This window comes from Phascolarctos cinereus, unplaced genomic scaffold (assembly GCF_003287225.1).
Source record: "Phascolarctos cinereus isolate Bilbo 61053 unplaced genomic scaffold, phaCin_HiC Scaffold_4;HRSCAF=312, whole genome shotgun sequence".
Lineage (NCBI taxonomy): Eukaryota > Metazoa > Chordata > Mammalia > Diprotodontia > Phascolarctidae > Phascolarctos > Phascolarctos cinereus.
In genome coordinates, this window is record NW_027555847.1 from 65,621,142 (window position 1) to 65,639,373 (window position 18,232).

Consider the following 18,232-nt stretch of genomic DNA (forward strand, 5'->3'; position numbering starts at 1 on the left):
TGCTGCTTGGGCAGCTAGGTAATATAGTGGGTAGACCACTACATTGGTATCATGAAGACCTGAGTTCAGACACTTACTAGTTGGGTAATTTCAGGTGGGTCCCAACCCCTCTCAGTCTCAGTTTCTTTATCTGTTGCCTCCCTATTAGACTGTGAGCTCCTTGAGGGCAGACACTGGCTTTTGCTGCTTTTTTGTATCCCCAATACTTAGCACAGTGCCTGGCACACAGCAGGCACTTAACAGATGTTTGATTGATTGATTGATTGATGAGGACAATAATAGCATTTAACTCATGGGGTTGTGAGTCTCAAATGAGATAACATTTGCAAAGAGTTTTAAATGTAGCTATTATTATTGTTTGTATACAGGTCTCATCCTCCAACTAAACTGTAAGCTCCCAGTGTCTTACTCATATTTGTATTCCTAGCGCTGAGTACCAGGCCTTACATGGTTCAGTTTTAATCCTTTTTTCAGTCATGCCTGACTCTCTGTGACCCTATTTGGGGGTTTCTTGGCAGAGACACTGGAGTAGTTTGCCATTTCCTTCTCTGGCTCATTTGACAGATAAGGAAACCAAGGCAGAGTTAAGTGACTTACTCGCCTAGGGTCACATGGCTAGTAAATGTCTGAGGCCAGATTCGAACTCACAAAGATAAGTCTTCTCACTCCAGGCCCAGCACTCTACCCGCTTTGCCACCCAGCTGCCCCCTTATACAGTGTCTGGATGTAAATGATGTTTGCTGTAGACTTGAAGGAGACCCCACTTCCGTGCTCTCTCTGGCCTGACCTTGTCCTGCCCTCCCCATAAGCATAATCACTAGTCAAAGCTTTCGTCATCTAGCTCTTCACCTCAGTGCCCAAGCCTGTCTCAGGGGCCAACAACCCCCAAAGTGACTTGCACAAAGTTGCTGAGCCAAATCCCTGTCAACAATGTCTTCTCACTTCTGCCACCAGGATCCTTAAGGCCGACCGCCAGCGTGAAGCACTCATACTGGCTCTGATTCTTGCTCCCCCAGCCCTCATGCTGGTCTCCCTCCTCAGAACATGCTTCAATTTGTCAACATTCATTCTAAAATGTGGCACCTATATAGCCCACGATGAGCCTCTCCAGGTGTGGTTCTGGACACTCTAGTTTTATGAATGCAATCTAAAATTGCATCGGTTATTTGGGCAACATCACACTGCTGCACTTGTACCTTTTTCACAAGAACTGCTTCAAGGTAGGTATCTCCCAATGTATACTTGTTTGTATCCACATACAGGAATTCACATTGACTGCAAAGGTCTTGCTCTTCATCTCCAGTCCTGAATCCCCAACTCTCTGCCATATAATTTGCACCTGGATGCCCCACTGGTACCTCAAATTCAACATGTTGAAGAGAGAGTTCATTATCATTCCTCTGAAACCTGCCCCCTGTCCTAAACTTCTATGTTTTCTTGAGAAAACCACCATCCTTCTAATCACCTATTCTCTTAACTAAGAGCCAACTTGAGTCTTCTATCCCCTCCCATTTCCTGTGTCCAAGTAGTTTGTTTTTTTAACCAATTCTACCCCTATTTACTTCTCTCATATCTGCTCCCTTCTTTGCACTCACTCTTGTTTAAGCCTCCATTACAACTTGCCTGGACTATTGTAATAGCCTCCTAATCAACCTCATGGCTTCCCCCATTTCCCCTCTCCAATCCATCCTCCATGTAGCTACCAGAATCATCTTCCTCACTCAGGCCCAGGTCTGACTATATCAACCCCCTGCTCTCCAATGAAGATCCCTTACTGTTCTATCTCCTATAATCTTACAGCCATTTCCCCACCCCTTGATGGAAAAGATGTGGAGGGAGGACAAGGTCAGGGCCTGGTCAGTCAAACAACTGGTCATCTCACTGAAGTGCAAGGAGGAGGGCATGCTTTTCTTGCTTCTACTTGTCAAAGCCTTGAGGACCTCCCAGGAGGGACTTCCTGCATAGGCAGCCCCTTCCACTTTTGACAGCCCTAATTATTAGGGAGATTTTGGATTCTTTTCCTTACATAAAGTCTAAATCTGCTGCACAGTGACTTCCACCATCACTCCTAATTCTGTCTTCAAATTAAATCAAATCCCTCTAGTGATTGCCACCCTGTCCCTTCCATCCCTGGCCTCTGGTCTTTAGGCATCATCAGATAACTTGAACCTTTCCTAGTTCCTTCACTAATATTTCCTCATTCTGCATTCTATTCTTCAGTGAATTCTATCCTCTAGGGCTAATCTAATAAATTAATTCACCCTAAAGTGTTAATGGCTGATCATGGCTGATTTGTTCTCCTCCAAGAGATACTTGGATTTGACTAGGATTCTTGGAATTCAGTGTTGAAAGGGACCTTAAAGATCCTATTATCCACCCCACCCTCTCATTTTACAAATGAGGAAACTGAGCCTCAGAGATGGGAAGTGATTTTCCTGGTGTCATACTGCTTTTGAAAGTAGCTAGAGACAGAGAGAGGCTCAATATATGAATGAACGGATGGATGGATGGATTGGATGGATAAAGCATGACATAAATGTAAGCTGTTATTATTATTGCCTCACCTCATCCTGGGGCACAAGTTGGGGAAGAGCTGAGGAAAGATAAGGCCAATCCATCAGGGCAGTCACCACGATATCCCACAGGGTGGGGGTCAGCCAACCACTGCCATGCCCTAACCCAGCCCTTTGCAATGGGCCTGGCCAGCATCAGTGCTGACACTGGTCAGGCAGCACTGGGGCTCAGGAGATAAGAAAGTCATTTACAATTGTAAAGACACTTAGCAAAATCAGCGGCTCTGACACTTGCTCAATTGATTCCATCTGGAAACCAGATTCATCCTTGGCAATAAAGAAAGCTATCCTTCCTCTGTGGCATGAGCAGTTGTAGCATATGCAGGACGCTCAGCATTCTCCTATATCCCTCTACCTACCTCTCTTTTTGGGCTCTCTCTAGCTTTCCCTTCCTTTTTTTTAAGTAGAATCCTAGAACATTAAGATAAATAGGCTTAGAAAGTATCTCAGAGCTCATCTAATTAAATGTCTTTATTATAAAAGAAGAACCCAGAGCTCAGAAGACAGGGATGGACTTACCCAAGGTCACATGGCAGAGTTTGACCTATGACAATAGGATCATATATTTAGAGATAGAAAGGTCCTTAACGATTGTGTCCATCAGTCCAATCTACTCATTTACAGATGAGGAAACTGAGGCCCAGAAAATATTGCACATTTTTCTGTTTCAAGGAGGGGGGAGAGGAAGTTTCCATCTTCCAATCTCCCATCCTAGTAAGCTTGTCATCATCTTTTATTCCTTTCTTCCTTTCTCCACATTCATGGCTATCCTTCCTTCACAACTTCCTCTTAATTCAATCTCTTCTTTACTATTCCCCCTGCTACCATCTTAATTTAGGCACTTATCACTCTATGCTTGGACCATTGCATGAATATCATATCTGACTTCCATGCTTCTTGTCTCTTCCCATTCACGCTACCACCAAAAAGTGATTTAAGTAGAATTAAAGAGGCAAGGGCCAGAGTCAGGAAGACCTGGGTTCAAGTGCTGCCTCTGATACCTACTGCCTTTGTGACCTTGGGCATGTCACTACTCAGTATCCCAGAAAACTCAAGATTATAAATTGTAGGACTGTTTCCGATTGCATTGGTGGAGGAATTTTCCTAGCTGGGAGTTTCTTATATTGATGAAACCACGTGTTATATCCACTAATAAAATTATAGCGTTTGAAGGGTTTGTAAAGATTATCTAGTCTGGCCTCCTGTCCAATGGACAAACACCCTGTCAGGCTGTGTTCACTTTCCTCAAGTTACTCCTGTATTTAAGGGTTGATAATGGCTTTCCACCACCTACCCCACTGAAGCCAAACTTCTGCCTGGTCTTCTAAGATCCTCCCTAATTTTATCTCACCCTCACAAAACTTACTGCTCACCATTGTTCACTATTGCTACTGCTACTGCATTCGAAGAAATCCCATCATGGCTCCTCTCACAGACCCCACTCATTCCCTTCTCATGAAATCATAAAATTTCAAAACTGGAAGGTGCTTCAAACATCATCTAGTCCAAGGTACTGTCCAACTCGGGATCTCCCATGACAGCTTCATAGACAGATGGTAAGCCAGCCTCCATTTCCTGTGAAGAAGACAAAGATCCAAGATAATTTTGAACCTTGATTGTCACTCTCTATCTCACAAGGCATCCTATTCCATTGTTAGATAGCTCTTGTTTTTAAAAAGTTCTCCCCTTCATCGACCAGATCTCTGTTGCTCTGAAATTTCCACCCTTTGGTTTTAGTTCTAGCCTCCTGAGTCTGCTTCTTCCATGTGTCAGTCCCTCAAATATCTCAAGACAGATGGCTATCCCATTCCCAATAAGCCTTTTCTTCTCTGGGCTAAAAAAAAATCCCTTGTACTTTAACTAACTTTCCTATATTCTCTCTTTTGGATATACTACGGTTTGTCAATTTTCCTCTTAAAATGTGTTGGCTAGAACTTAATTTACTCTTCCAGCTGTGGTCTGACCAGTACTATGGGACAATTGTCCCTTGTTACAAACCCCATACTTCCATTAACATAACTCAAGATTTCATTAGCTCTTTTGGCAGATAACGTCATACCACTGGCTCTATTCAGCTTAAAGTCAGCTGAAATTCCTAGCTCTTAGCTGTTTCCCTCTCTAGGCTTCATTTCTGACTCTCTGGACTTTTCTACTGTACTACAGGAGCCTTCTCACCCTGGAAGTTCACTCTGACCCTGTCCTTCTCACCCTAACAGTTCACTTTTCCTCCATGGTCCTTTCCTTTGATTGGTTGATTCCTCCCAGAACATCCGTTTTAGGGAAAGTAACCAGGCTAGCCATGTCTTCATTCTTCTCTGGGCTCCATTCTTGACCCTCCAGACTTTCTCCACATGGCCCCTGCTAAAAAACCTTCTCCTTTCTTCTGCCGCCACCCACTCCCCTCCATCACTGCAGCTTCCTTTTGTGTCTTCCTCCTCAATGGAAGGGACTGTATTTCTTTTTTTTTTGTATTTGTCTTCCCAGAGCTTAACACACTACTTGGCACATAGTAAGCACTTAATAAATGCTTGTTGACTATTGTTGGTAAGATAGGTCCCGTCTATCTTCTGCTTGTGTTTTCTCAAACACACATGTGAGCTTTTACAGCCACTGCTATTAAATTTTGGCTTGCAGTTTGGATTCATTATTTCCAGCCTGCCAAGATCATTCTGAACCTTGATTGTCACCCAACACATTGGCTATTCCTCATATCTCTGTGTAATCTGCAAAACTGGTAAGCATGCCCACTACACCTTTATCCAAGTAAATGATAAGTTTTGGATGGGACAGAGCTAAGTACAGAACCCTGAGGCACAGCGATATCGAACTCAAATAGAAATGGGGTCCACTAAACCATACAAGAAGGTCCCTGCTGGCCACATATTAACTTAGAAAGCCACATATTAACATCATCTATCTTCTATCATATATATATAAAATACATTTTTTTTAAATTTCCCAATTACATTTTAATCTGGTTTGGCTGCATTTGGGAATGTTGTGGCCATGTTCTACCTATTTGCTATAGCATATCACTAGAAGCCTCCCTTTATGTTGACATTAACCCATTAATAAAGATTTTTTGGGTATGATTATTCAATCAATATGAATCCACCAAGTATACCATCATCTAGCCCTCTTTGCTCTATCTTGTCTAAATATAGAATTCTTTGCCAAATCTTTGCTAAAACCCAAATATAATATGTCTATGGCATTGCCCTGATATACTGGTCTAACCTTCACAAAAAATTTTGGTTTAACATGACTTGTTTTTAATTAACCTAGAGATCCCTGCTTTTTTTGTTTTGTTTTGTTTTTAAATTTTTAGACAATTGGGGTTAAGTGAGTTGCCCAGAGTCACACAGCTAGTAAGTGTGAAGTGTTTGGTCTGAGGCCAAATTTGAACTCAGGTCCTCCTGACTTCAGGGCTAGTGCTCTATTCACTGTGCCACCTAGCTGCCCCTTTGTTTTTCTAAGTACCCATAAACCATTATCAAAATGTCAGTTCTACAAATTTATCAGGAATTGAGATCATCCTCATTGATCTGAGATTTATGAAATCCACCTTTTTTGGAAAACAGAATGACATCTGTTCATCTTATTACTCTTGCCATAATGCCTTTTCTCCATACAGCCCCAAAGTTTCCAAGAGGAAAGTAGTGTGATGAAGGAGAAAGAAGGCTGAACATGGAGTCACAGGACCTGAATTCAAATCCCAACTCTGCCACTTACTACCTGTGAGATATTCCACAAGCTACCCCCCCAGGCCTCAGTTTGCTCATTTGTAAAACCTAAAAGGTTCCCTCCAGCTTGAAATCTGTAAATAATGATTGAATCACACCTGAATTCTTTCAGTAGCCTCTGTTGAAAGTCATCTGGTGCTGTAGATCAGAATTCATTTAAAGCAGTGCCGACTATCTGCTCTTTTCCTGTACCCTTCAGTTCCTTCTTAACCATGCCCGGCCCACCTTTTCCCATTTAGAGATCTTTTTCCCCTGGACATGAATGCAAGAAATGATGTTCTCATTTGGCCATTACTTTTTCTATAAAGGTGGTGTGGAAGTCCCTTTTTCTCCATCTCTTTATATCCTTCAAAGACTAACCTAAAACTCACCTCTTCTACAAAGCCTTTTCTACCCATCCAGGTCTACCCATGATGCTACCATACTTTCTATGGATCCTGTATCTACTTATCTGTGAGTGTTATACCCTTTAAAAGAATGTGAGCTTCTCGAAGGCAGTGCCTGACTCATTTCTGTATTTGAATCTCCAGCATGTAACACAACGCCAGTCACCTAGAGCTTAATAAATGCTTCTTATCTAATTGATTAGAGTCAGGACTGACTAGCTCAGCAAAGAACTGTCCTCTAACGCTTCCACGTGTGTTCGTTTTGCCTCCCCCCAACTCCATTGTCCTTGAGGGCAAGGACCATATTATAAATTTCTTCTACGTCCTCTACACAAGGGGTTCTTAACTTTGAAGGGTCTCCAATGTCTGTGGATACATTTCTGGATTTAAACTTGGATGTGAAAAAAATTGATGTTGTTGTCCAATCGTTTTAAGTCATGTCCAACTCTGTGACTCCATTTGGAGTTTTCTTGGTAAAGATACTGGAATGGTTTGCCATTTCCTTCTCCAGCTCATTTTACAGATGAGGAAACTGAGGCAGACAAGGTTGTGACTTGCCCAGGGTCACACATCTAGTAAGTGTCAAGAGTTCGGTCTGAGGCCAGATTTGAACTCAGGTCCTCCTGACTTCAGGGCCACCTAGCTGCCCCCACATGGTCCGTTTTCAACATTTTTATCAGTGTCTTAGAACAGAAGTGTCAAACATGAGATAAGTGGCCTGCAACACTCCAACAATTACAATGTAGTTGGGAAAGATTTAACAAAATGACCAAGAATACAATAGAACTTAGATAATGTAAAGACGTGGCTTCCTAAGTCAATGTGTAGGTAGCCCATCTTGACATATAGTTTAGCGGACTATTTGGCACATTATGTTTGGTTCAAATTTATGCTTATGTTTTTTATGTTGCTTTAAGCTGTTGCACCAGCACCCTATGTTCCTATTTTTTATCCTACTTTATGATTGTTAATGTTTTTTCCTAAAAGTTTTCCCTTTAAAGATGTGATTTTAAAAGTTGTCCTGTAGTCTTACTTGTAATTTCATTTTTAAGGCCAATACTTTGTACTTTACCTTTATAGCTGTGCTTTTGACTCCCTGGATCTCAACACCACACCTCAGGTTCAGTTTCAGCCCTGGAACATACATTCACCTTGGAATAGCCATATGCCATACCATCCCCCTTCTCCCATTGGTGAGTTCCTCCAATACCTCCATTTTGGGGAAGGGCCCAAGCTGGCCAACCTTTCATTCCTTTCTCGTCTGTGCTCAAAACCATGGTCCCACACTGGGTACCTTCTTACACACACACACACACACACACACTATCCCTTTCCCAGTGCCCTTTTTTATGTTTTCTTTCTTCCCATTAGATTGTAAGCTCCTTGAGGGTAATAACTCTCTTTTTGCCTGTATTTTCATCTCCAGCATTTGACACAGTATCTGATATATAGTAAGCACTTATTAATATTTGTTGACTCGCTTGCCTTTTTACAAAGGAATGCATCTCTAATTTCATAATGAACATCAGTAGAGAGTGTAATCCGATACCTACATTTTAATTTACTGGTATAGCTTTCAAGTCAGGTTACACATGTATTGGGAAGTTAAACAAATTTGATGAAACTCGGCAGGATTAAATTACCCATGTTTCTAAAACTCACTTAGTTCCTAAGTCTAGAAGGAGCTCAAACCTTTTGGGACCAGTTTCTCAACATCATACTATCCTGCAGCTAGTTCCTAATCTTCCAAACTAATGAAGAAAGCTTCTCTACAACACCCCCGAGAAGCGGACATCTAGTCTTTGTTTAAACATTTCTAGTGACACAAAACTCAGTACTCATACAAAATCTCACAGGGCTATAAGAACTTAGAGCTACACACACAGGTGGCTGGTTCTCAAAGTCTCTACCTAATTAAAATGGAAAAAATAATACTTAAACAACAGTTAATAGCATTCCAGACTAGAACTGGTCCTATGATTGAAGACTGGCCAAAAGTCTATTTCTTTCTTTCTCTTGCCCCCCCAAATTCTCTCCAACAGGCTCTGCGTCAGACCTTGATGTTCTCAAGGCAAATGACTTAAGGTGTTGACGACTCCTATTAATTCAATTAAGTTGAACAAACTCTTGAAAGCATCTACTCCATGCAAAGACACCATGCTGGACACTGAAGATACAAAGATAAAACAAAGATTTTGCTTCCAAGGAGCTTACAATCTAATAGTAGAGAGGGACAAGTAAAGAATTATGATGATACAAGGGAAAGTGATAGAAAAGCAAGGGGAAATGAATTTGGAGCAAGATTGCATAAGGTCTTGAATGTCAAGCCATTTATATTATTTTCTGTAGGCAAGGAGGTTTTTTGGATAGAGGTAAATAGGAGAAGGTAGGGGTGTTGACTTAGGAAGATTAATATGACAGTTGTATGAAGGATGACTTAAGGACATGGTAGAGACTAGAGGCAGGGAGACCAGTTGGGAAGCTATTACCGTAATTCACATGAGCACCGATTGAGAGCTTGAGCTAGATAGCTGGCAGTGGGAATACAGTGTGAGAACAAATGGGATTTAACAGGTTTCTGTAAAGAATTAGGGGGAGGAGGAAAAGGATAAGGGAAAAATTTTTTAAATTAAAATTAAAAAAGAGTAAAGGAACCATAGAAATCAAAGAGATTGGAGTTTTGAGCCAGGATAACAGTGCTAATACCATCAGTAAACTTAGAGAAGGGGAAAGAAATAGAACACATTCAGTTTGGGCCATGATGCTTTACAATACCCAAATAGAAGCTCTACAATGTTAAATTTGGGGAAGCTAAGTAACGGTCATGGAACTTTGTCAACCATAGGCCAAGGCAAAAGACCATCGCCATCCCAATCCTCAACATCCTGTCTCAACATCCCACATCCACCCAGCAGTGTGCAGAGTTTCTCATTTGGCCTCAGCTCGGGCAGAGTGGGGCAACTGTCAAGCTTTATCTGCTCAGGTCCCATCCCCTTCCCTTCCCCCTATGCTAATGCTAATATGGTAACTCAGTACCAAACTGCCATGTACAGTTGCTGTCTCTCTTTCTTTTGAACCTTTTCCAACAGTCGACTCCAATGAGTCACCCGAGCTGCAAGTAATGCAGAGTTTGGTATCATTTTTGCAACAGGAAGACATTATAGTCTTCACCGTACAATCGGTAATTCCTCCTGACGGGGAGACAGTGGAGCAGGCATCCCAGGAGGAGATGAAGATCTCTCATTTAGGCTAATCTAAGACAATGAAAGTCTTGAATAAAAGCTCAGATCACAAGCCAAGTCTCCTGGCACTACATAAACGAAGCCAACTCGTAACGTTTGTAAAAATAAATTCCCTCCATTCTGGGCAGGGCCCCGGGATGGGCATCCCTCCTGGACATGGCTGTGAAAGCTTACAGCCCAAAGGGGGCTGTTCTCCCTTCTGGCTCCAGGCCTTGGAGTCTGTCTGTCGGGCTCTAGTGGGAGAGAGGGTGGAGGAGTGGAGCACCACCCCCACCCCGAAGGTTTTGCTTGGCCTCTGAAGTCTATCACAATTTGCTGTTTCCAAAACCACCTGGATCCCCTGCCCCTCTCCCAAAACAGAAAGCTGAAATCAACTGAAAAGATAGTAAAGGAGACCCCCTCTGCTGGGTCTGTGTGTAAGCCACCAGGTCTTATTTTGAAAAGGAACCTTGAAGTCTGTCGGCTGACACAGAGCGCTCAAGAGGCTAAGGCATTGCGGTGCAGTGGAAAGAACACTAGACCTGGAGTCATAGAACGTGAGTTCAAAAGCCACTTCTCCAAACCCAGTCAGGTCACTTTATGTCTCTAAGCCTCAGTTTACCCATTTATAAAATGAGGATGTTGGATTAGATGACCCCTAAGGTCCCTTCCAGCACAAGATTTATGATCCCTTGACTGGAGCTCAAACCCCAGTTCTATTTCTTGTGAGCTCAGATAAACATCTCCTGTCTCTAAACCTCGGATTTCCCATCTGCCGAATGAGGCCAGGCTCTTTCTAAAAGCCCTTCCAACATCTTAATTGTACCATCCCAATGAAGGGATTGAATATAATCCTCACTTTTTAAAAGAACAGGTGTGCTCTATAGACCAGAGGACTTGAGCTTCTATTTCATTGTATGTGACTTGTTGTATTCCAAAATACTTTCATTTCATTGAAAGTTGAATTTTCTGACATAGAAGAATATTATAGAGATATTGATTGGATCTGTGATTTCATTGTTATAAGGAACTCCTGGTCAGGAAACTCCCTCTACCAATTTTTAGATCTGTTTAGAGGAGGGGTGCGGGGATGGCTGGCATCCGTGGTGTGACTCCACAAGCCAGGTGATCAACCAAGAGGCAGGAAGATGGGTCAAACCTCACCCCCTCTGCAAACCTGGGGCCCGTACCCAACACAACTGCACCCACCCTTTGCCCATTGTCCCAGATATTACCCCACTCCTCTTTCCTGTTGACATAGAAAACCCTAACCTCCTTCTCACTTTCTCTCCCAGCCATCAGTCTTTCAGGTCAATTATAACCCAACTTCTACCTGGCCATCCAGAGCAGCTGGTAGGTGCCATTCAGAAATACCCACCTCCTACCTGCAATATCACCTTGAGGCTCCAGGGGGTGCCCATTGGAAGGAGACCTTCTGATCTCTGGGGCAGTGATCAGGCAGTAAAAACCCAAGCCCCACTTCTCTGGTCCATTTTTGTATTGGGTTGGACAGCAGCACATGTATATAATAAACAAATATGCAATATTAGGAGTTCAGGCTCAATTTTCTTTTTAACTGAGAGGAGTGTGGAGCCTTTTAAGAGTTCAGTGACTTCCCCAGGGTCACACAGCCGTTATGTACCAGAATCAGGTCTTGAACTATGATTTTCTTGGCTTTATGGCTGCCTTGCTATGTCATGCTGCCTCTTTAAAAACTTGTGCATTTTAAAATAAATATAAAATATTTTTAAGAATAAATTAAAATGTGCATTTTAAAAGGAACGCTCAAAAGTATCTCTTGTTAACTCACCTTCCCCCGCCTCTCATATTTGTTGGGTCCTACTAGGCTGTCCGGGGTACCTGAACCAGGTTCTAAACCCGCCTCGGACCACTCCAACAGCTCACACTAACAATGTTTTATCCCACATTTCCAAAGCCATAAACACCCGGGACATGTAGACCCTGGAGGCCTCACAGTGAGAGAAATCTTGATTGAAATCCCCGCAGTTGAAAACTCTTAAGATAAAACACAGTTTCTTCCCTCCTTTGGAGAGGTGGGGGACAAAGTATGAAATATTGCACATAGTATCAGACTTGATTGATGGATTTTGTTGAACCTTGTAAAAAAAAATCTTTGTTACAAAGAATCCCTCCCCGGGTAGGAGAAATGGGAGAGTCTTAGAAGATGAATGTGATGTAAAAACAAAAGACGTCAATCTCAATATTTAAATGTTATTGTTGGGGGGAAGGATGGCTGAACCCAATCCCCATTCTTGCCTTTTCCTGACTTTCATCAGGAATTATTTGGTCTTCTCAGAATGCTTTGAGGAATTTCTGGGTCCCTAGAACAGCCTCGAGGCCATAGGTTCCCCACCCCTGCTAAGACATTAATGCATCAACGTGTGTGAGCCTGGATGGAGAGGCAGAGGTCCTAGGCAGGAAGGTCATTCTGGAACTTCTTGAAGGTTTTGTCATTTCCCATCTAAAATCACCCCCAGGAAGGGCCTGCCCCAGACTTGGATGTGTCATAATGTTCTTTCCCCTATACTTCTGTGACTTAGTAGCTGTTGACCTTGACTTCTCACTCCAACATACTCTTCAGGGTGTACGCAGGATCTCCCCATAATAGAATGTGAGCACCTCGAAGGGAAGGACCATCTCACTTTTATATTTGTACTCCCAGCACTTACCATAGTGTTTGGCACTTAATAAACATTTTTATAGAAAATTCACTCCATCCATCCATCCATCCATTCATTCATTCATTCATTCATTCATTCATCCAGACCGAGTGATTTTTTACACGGAGAGCTAAGGTCCAGGAAGGTTTCAACTCGTCCACTCACATAGAGGCAGAGACAGAATCAAAACCCATAAACCTAGGCTATTTCCGTTTCCGCTATAAATCTCAAGATAAAATTAATTTGAGCTTCATTGGGAAAATGTGTGACCTTCCCTTCAAAACTTTTGTGGGGAAGAGGAAACTTAGGGGCTGAAAAGCAAGTCACCAAAGTTTGTCACTAATTTTTTTTTAATGTGAGGATTCAGCCTGACATGTTTACAAGAGAATTTTGAAAGTTACTTCTAGCACTAATATTCTAGTTCAACAGAAAATGAAGGTTTCCGGCTCTGTCTTTTGAAACATTGAGCGCGGCCAGCGTCCTTGAATTAGTCAAGTTTTCAATGCTCTGAACTTTTCCACCCCCTTCTAATGGGGATGGGATCGGGGGAGTCCAGCCTAATGGGAAAAGGACAATTACTTTTTGAAAATGAAAAACAAAAACAAGTCAATTTCCCCTTCTGAGCCTTTGTTTGTGGTTTGCACCAAAAAAACCTCTGGATGGGTCTTTGGAAGGAACAGGGCACCACCTAGTGGCCAGTCATCCCCTCAGCGGCCTCTGCAACCTCCTCAAAATGATCAAAGCCTTTTAAGAGATGGAAGAGATAGCCTCTGCTTTGCCGTAAAGGAAACCGAGCTTCCCCAAGATCACACAGAGAGTAATTAGCAGAGCCAAAATTCAGTGTCAAGTTATCTGACTCTGATGGCACCACTCTTTCTAGAAGACTCATTTGCAGTGCTTGGGGGACAATTTAGGAGACTCCAGGGATAGGCACTAAACCAGCTTATTACCAGTGTCTAGGTGAAATAATCTGCTCCGCTCGGGGAGTAAGGTACAGCTAGCCAGATCACCGGGTTCTGCCAACAGGGGCCAGAAATTTCCCTATAGAGGCTCTCTAATGGAGGACAGCTGATATAGCCAAAATGAGGAGCCAAGAGACCTGAGTTCTTAATCCCAATTTTGCTTTACAATCTTAAATTTTGTCATTTCTGTTCTTTGAGCCTGTTCCCTCATATAACACAGAATCACATAAATAATATAAAATCATATATAAATATAATATATAATTACATTATATATTACATATTATAATATATATTACATTTATATATAAATATATAAATTATATATAAATATATAAATTATATATCAATGTAATTATATAAATATGATACAAATACTATAAAATCATCATACAAAATAAGGCAGAGGAGGGTGAACTAGATTGAACTAAAGGTCCTTCAGAGCCCTAAATCCTATGATTCTCACTAAGATGGCAACAGTGTGGTATATTCTAGATGGACACTTTTTGAGAGACAGCATGGCATAGTGCAGAATATTTATATAGAACTCAAAAAGTTTTGCAAAGCACTCTACAAATATTATCTCATTTTATTCTCATAACAACCCTGAGGGGTAGGGGTTATTATTATCCTCATTTTACAGATGAGGAAACTGAGGCAGGCAGAGGTTAAGTGACTCACCCAGAGTCACACAGCTAGTAAGCATCTGAGGCTGGATTTGAACTTAGGTCTCCAGCTCTTTATCCACTGCAACACCTAGCTGGACTTCAAACTGGGAGATGGATTCAAATCTTCATTCTGCTACTTATCATTAGTATGACCCTGGGCAAATCTCTTTCCCATTTCCAGCTTTTTGTGTAAAAATAGTAAGGAGAGGGAAGGATGCTAGAGTCTGGGGGAAAAATAAGTTTAGAGCAGCACTTTATACCGTATATCACAGTCAATTCCAAGTGGGTAAATTATCTCTATTAAAACTGAAGGGGCACGGGCAGGTAGGTGGTGCAGTGAATAGAGCACAGGCCCTGGAGTCAGGACGACCTGAGTTCAAATCTGACCTCAGACACTTGCCACTTACTAGCTGTGTGACCCTGGGCAAGTCACTTAACCCCACTGCCTAGCAAAACAAAACAAAAAGAATGGCCTCCCTATAAGCACTTGAGACTTGGAAGATATCAGCTTTCGGTCCATCCTTTCTCATCCTCAGTTTACAGGTGAGAATAAAGTTGAAAAGATGCTTTTACTATCATAGGTGGAAATTTCTTAGGATCAATGGCTTTCGTTGGGAGAGACCTTCAAGGACATCCAATTCAGCTAGCTGCTCCATTTTAAAGAGAAGAAAGCTAGGCCCAAAGAAGGGGACTGATTTGTCTAGGGTCACCTACATAGAAAGCAGCAGAGCTGGATTTGAACACAGGTCCTCGGATTCCAGATCCTGTACTCTTTCCAGTAAGTTCCCCCGTCTATATTATTATTCTACAAAAAGTGTTAGAAGTCCCTCTGCTAATTAGTGCCCTATGATCTTGGGCAAATTATTTAGCTCCCCATCCATAAAATGAGGGTGCCAGACCAGATAACATCCAGTTCTAAATTCTGTATCCTAATCTGTTAGTATTTTACACCTATAATATGGGTTTCTAGGGAAAGCCAAGAGGGAGAGGATCCCGAATGAGAATGAGTAAGTGGGAAATGGTTGGAAGTCAGAGCTGGGCCTAGACAGGTCAGAAATGCTATTGGACCAGTTCGTGTTGGTCTTGCTGGTTAGACCTAGCCAAAGTCCTTTGCAGCCAGACCTCGAAAGGCAAATACCAGAAGGTAGGGCCATTCCAATATGGAAGATGGATAGCCAGTTCTGAGAAATGCAAAGCAATGTATGAGAAGGGTTGTCCTTGAGAGTAACATGGTGCTGCCATGTGGCAGTGGAGGGGCCAAGCGCACTGCAAAGGGTTCCCTACAACAGGAGTCAGTCCAGTTTCCCCAGGGCTGTATACTTCTGGTTGCTGGTAGGCAGAAAGAGAACATATAGGAAGCCCACTGGGTACAGTAATTTGGATGGAAGCTGTTCCTAACTTCCTAGTGGCATTTCTTCACAGTGTCAGGCAAGCAGGGGGCGAGAAGGCATAAGATACCACCTGATTTTTCCTATTTGGTGTCAACCCTGTTTCATGAACAGCATTTACCCCTCAGACCAGACTATTCATAGACATCAGGGCTCAGTCCCGAAGGTCCTACCCTCTCTCCAGGCAGAATTTAAGCATATGGAGAATTTTACAACTAATTTAGAATTTAGAAACCTTAGAGATCATTCTAATCCAACTTCCCCATCTCACATGTGAGGAAACAGGGCAGTGAGGTGGCACAGTGGATAGAAAACCGGCCCTGGATCCAGGAGGACCTGAGTTCAGATTTGACCTCAGACACATAACACTTACTAGCTGTGTGACCCTGGGGAAGTCACTTAAACCCCAGTGCCCCCCTCCCAAAAAAAAAAATCACATATGAGGAAACGAGGCCCAGAGTAGTTAAATTAAGGGGATGTTCTAGAGGCCTTTAAGATCAAAAAGCCCAAGGTCACACAGCTAGTTAATGGTCAAGATGGCATGAGAAACCAGATCTCTGACTCCTAAGCTGAAAGGCATTCTGCTGGACCACCCTGCTAAATATTAATATTGTATAGTACTATAGCCTCAGAGACACTGATCAGATTCCAGAAATGAATGCCTAGACCCATTCATCCAGAGTCCCACAGCCAATATGTATCATATTGGGGGGGGGGGAGTGAGCAGTGGAATGAGGGGTGGAGGCAGCCTGAGGAAAAATGTGGAAGAACCCAATGGGATGAATTTGCAAGTCAAGCAAATTTAAAGGTCCCTTTAAGATCATCATGACAGAAGGTTTTCTTGCCAGACAGAGTATCCAACTTGGGGTCGGGAGACCACAAAGTGCCTGTCACAGGGTGCACAGATCCCAGGGCAAAGTTCTTCTCTTGGCTCTTTTTTCAGCCTTAGCGCCCACCCTAGCGTAGCTCAGCTGTTCTCCAATCCTCTGTGGAAATCCCAGTAACTCGAGATTCGCAGAACATCAACACAGGTGGGAAGTGACCTTGAGGATCGAAACCTTTCTTTCATGTGGGAAAACTGAGGAAATGAGGGAATTTCCCTAAAGTGGCATGACTAGCAAGTAGGAAGGCCTAGATTCAAAACAAGGTCTTCTGTCTCCCACATCTGGTGCTTTTGCTCCTGTCTCAGGCCCCAAGCTTTACAAAAGCAGGCTCAGAAGGACAGATTAGATGTGTCACATCTGCATTCAGAGCTTCCATACTCCAGGTAGGATTCCCACTGCGCTCTACTCTCCCCCCACACCCCCTTCTGCTTGCATCTTTATAGCTGAGATTCTTCAGGATCTCCTCAGACCTAATAAAGTCTCACAAGCTGTTTTCAACAGCCCCTAATCTACTTTCTCCCCATCAACCCAACCTCCTTGGCATCTCCTAAGGAAGTAGACTCGAGTGGCCCTGGCTCCTCCAGATGAAAATTCCGCTTCAAGCAGGGTGAGTGTTAAGGAAAATGCATTGGCCTTAGAACTGGGAGACCAAGAATTTGGGCTGTTACTTTCTAGACATCTCACCTTTGAAAACCTTAGTTTCCTCATCTATGAAATGGGAATAGTACTTGTACTACCCACTCCCACAGGGATATTATGAGAAAAGCACTTTATAAACCCAAAGAGCTGTAGAAATCTATTCAGCTCCTGGGAATCGTTGACTTTGGGATACCAGATGCCTCCTTTCCAAGGCCCAGAAGTCCACAGTGCTGGCCATTGGCTGAGGCAGGCAAACTTGGTACAGGTGTACAATCCTGCTGCCAGTCACTTGTTTACTGGTAGTTCCCACATCAGCATAGTAGAAAAAGCAACAGATTCCAAGTCAGATGAATCCTGGCTCCACTTCCTACCCAGATGAATTTGAGAGTCACATCCTCTCTCTTGGCCTCAGTTTCTCCATCTATAAAAGGGTTGGACTAGGTAATCTCCATCTAAAGAAAGTCCCTTGTACCTCTTAATCCTGGGATCCTTGGAGAAGTCCAAAGGTCCAAGTTTCCAACAACAAAGACCACCTTGGAAAGGCAGGGTTGGTAAACTGAAGGTTTTCTATGTCTTTATAGCCAGGGGTTTCCTGTACCCAGTCATAGCTGCCATTGATGTAGCCCATTACATAAAGCAGCTCTTTGGGCTTTCAATTACCACCCTGAGTTAGACTACCTGTGTTCTTAGCTCCCGCTTTACCGATAAGAAAACAGCTTCAGGAAGGTTTAGTTACTTGCTCAGGGCCACACAGCAAGCCAGGTCTTTTGGACTCAGGGACACAATGGCCCACCCACTACCCCATGCTGCCCTTTGACAAACAAGTGCTGCTCCTTTTTCAACATATCTATTCCTTAGACAACGGCCAGAAGAGCTAAACCTAGAAACCAGGTGAGGTCAATGGTCCCACCCACATTCAGTTAATGGTTACCAAAAGCCTAACCCTCTTGCAGGCAACAATGGGTGCAGAACAGTTAACATTCCTTCTCTTGCCTCTGTGGCAGGGCAGATTGCAAAGCAGGGACTATTTGTTCAGGCTTATGCAACAAAGTCAGCTTGCTTTAGCAAGCTCCCCAAAATTTGACTT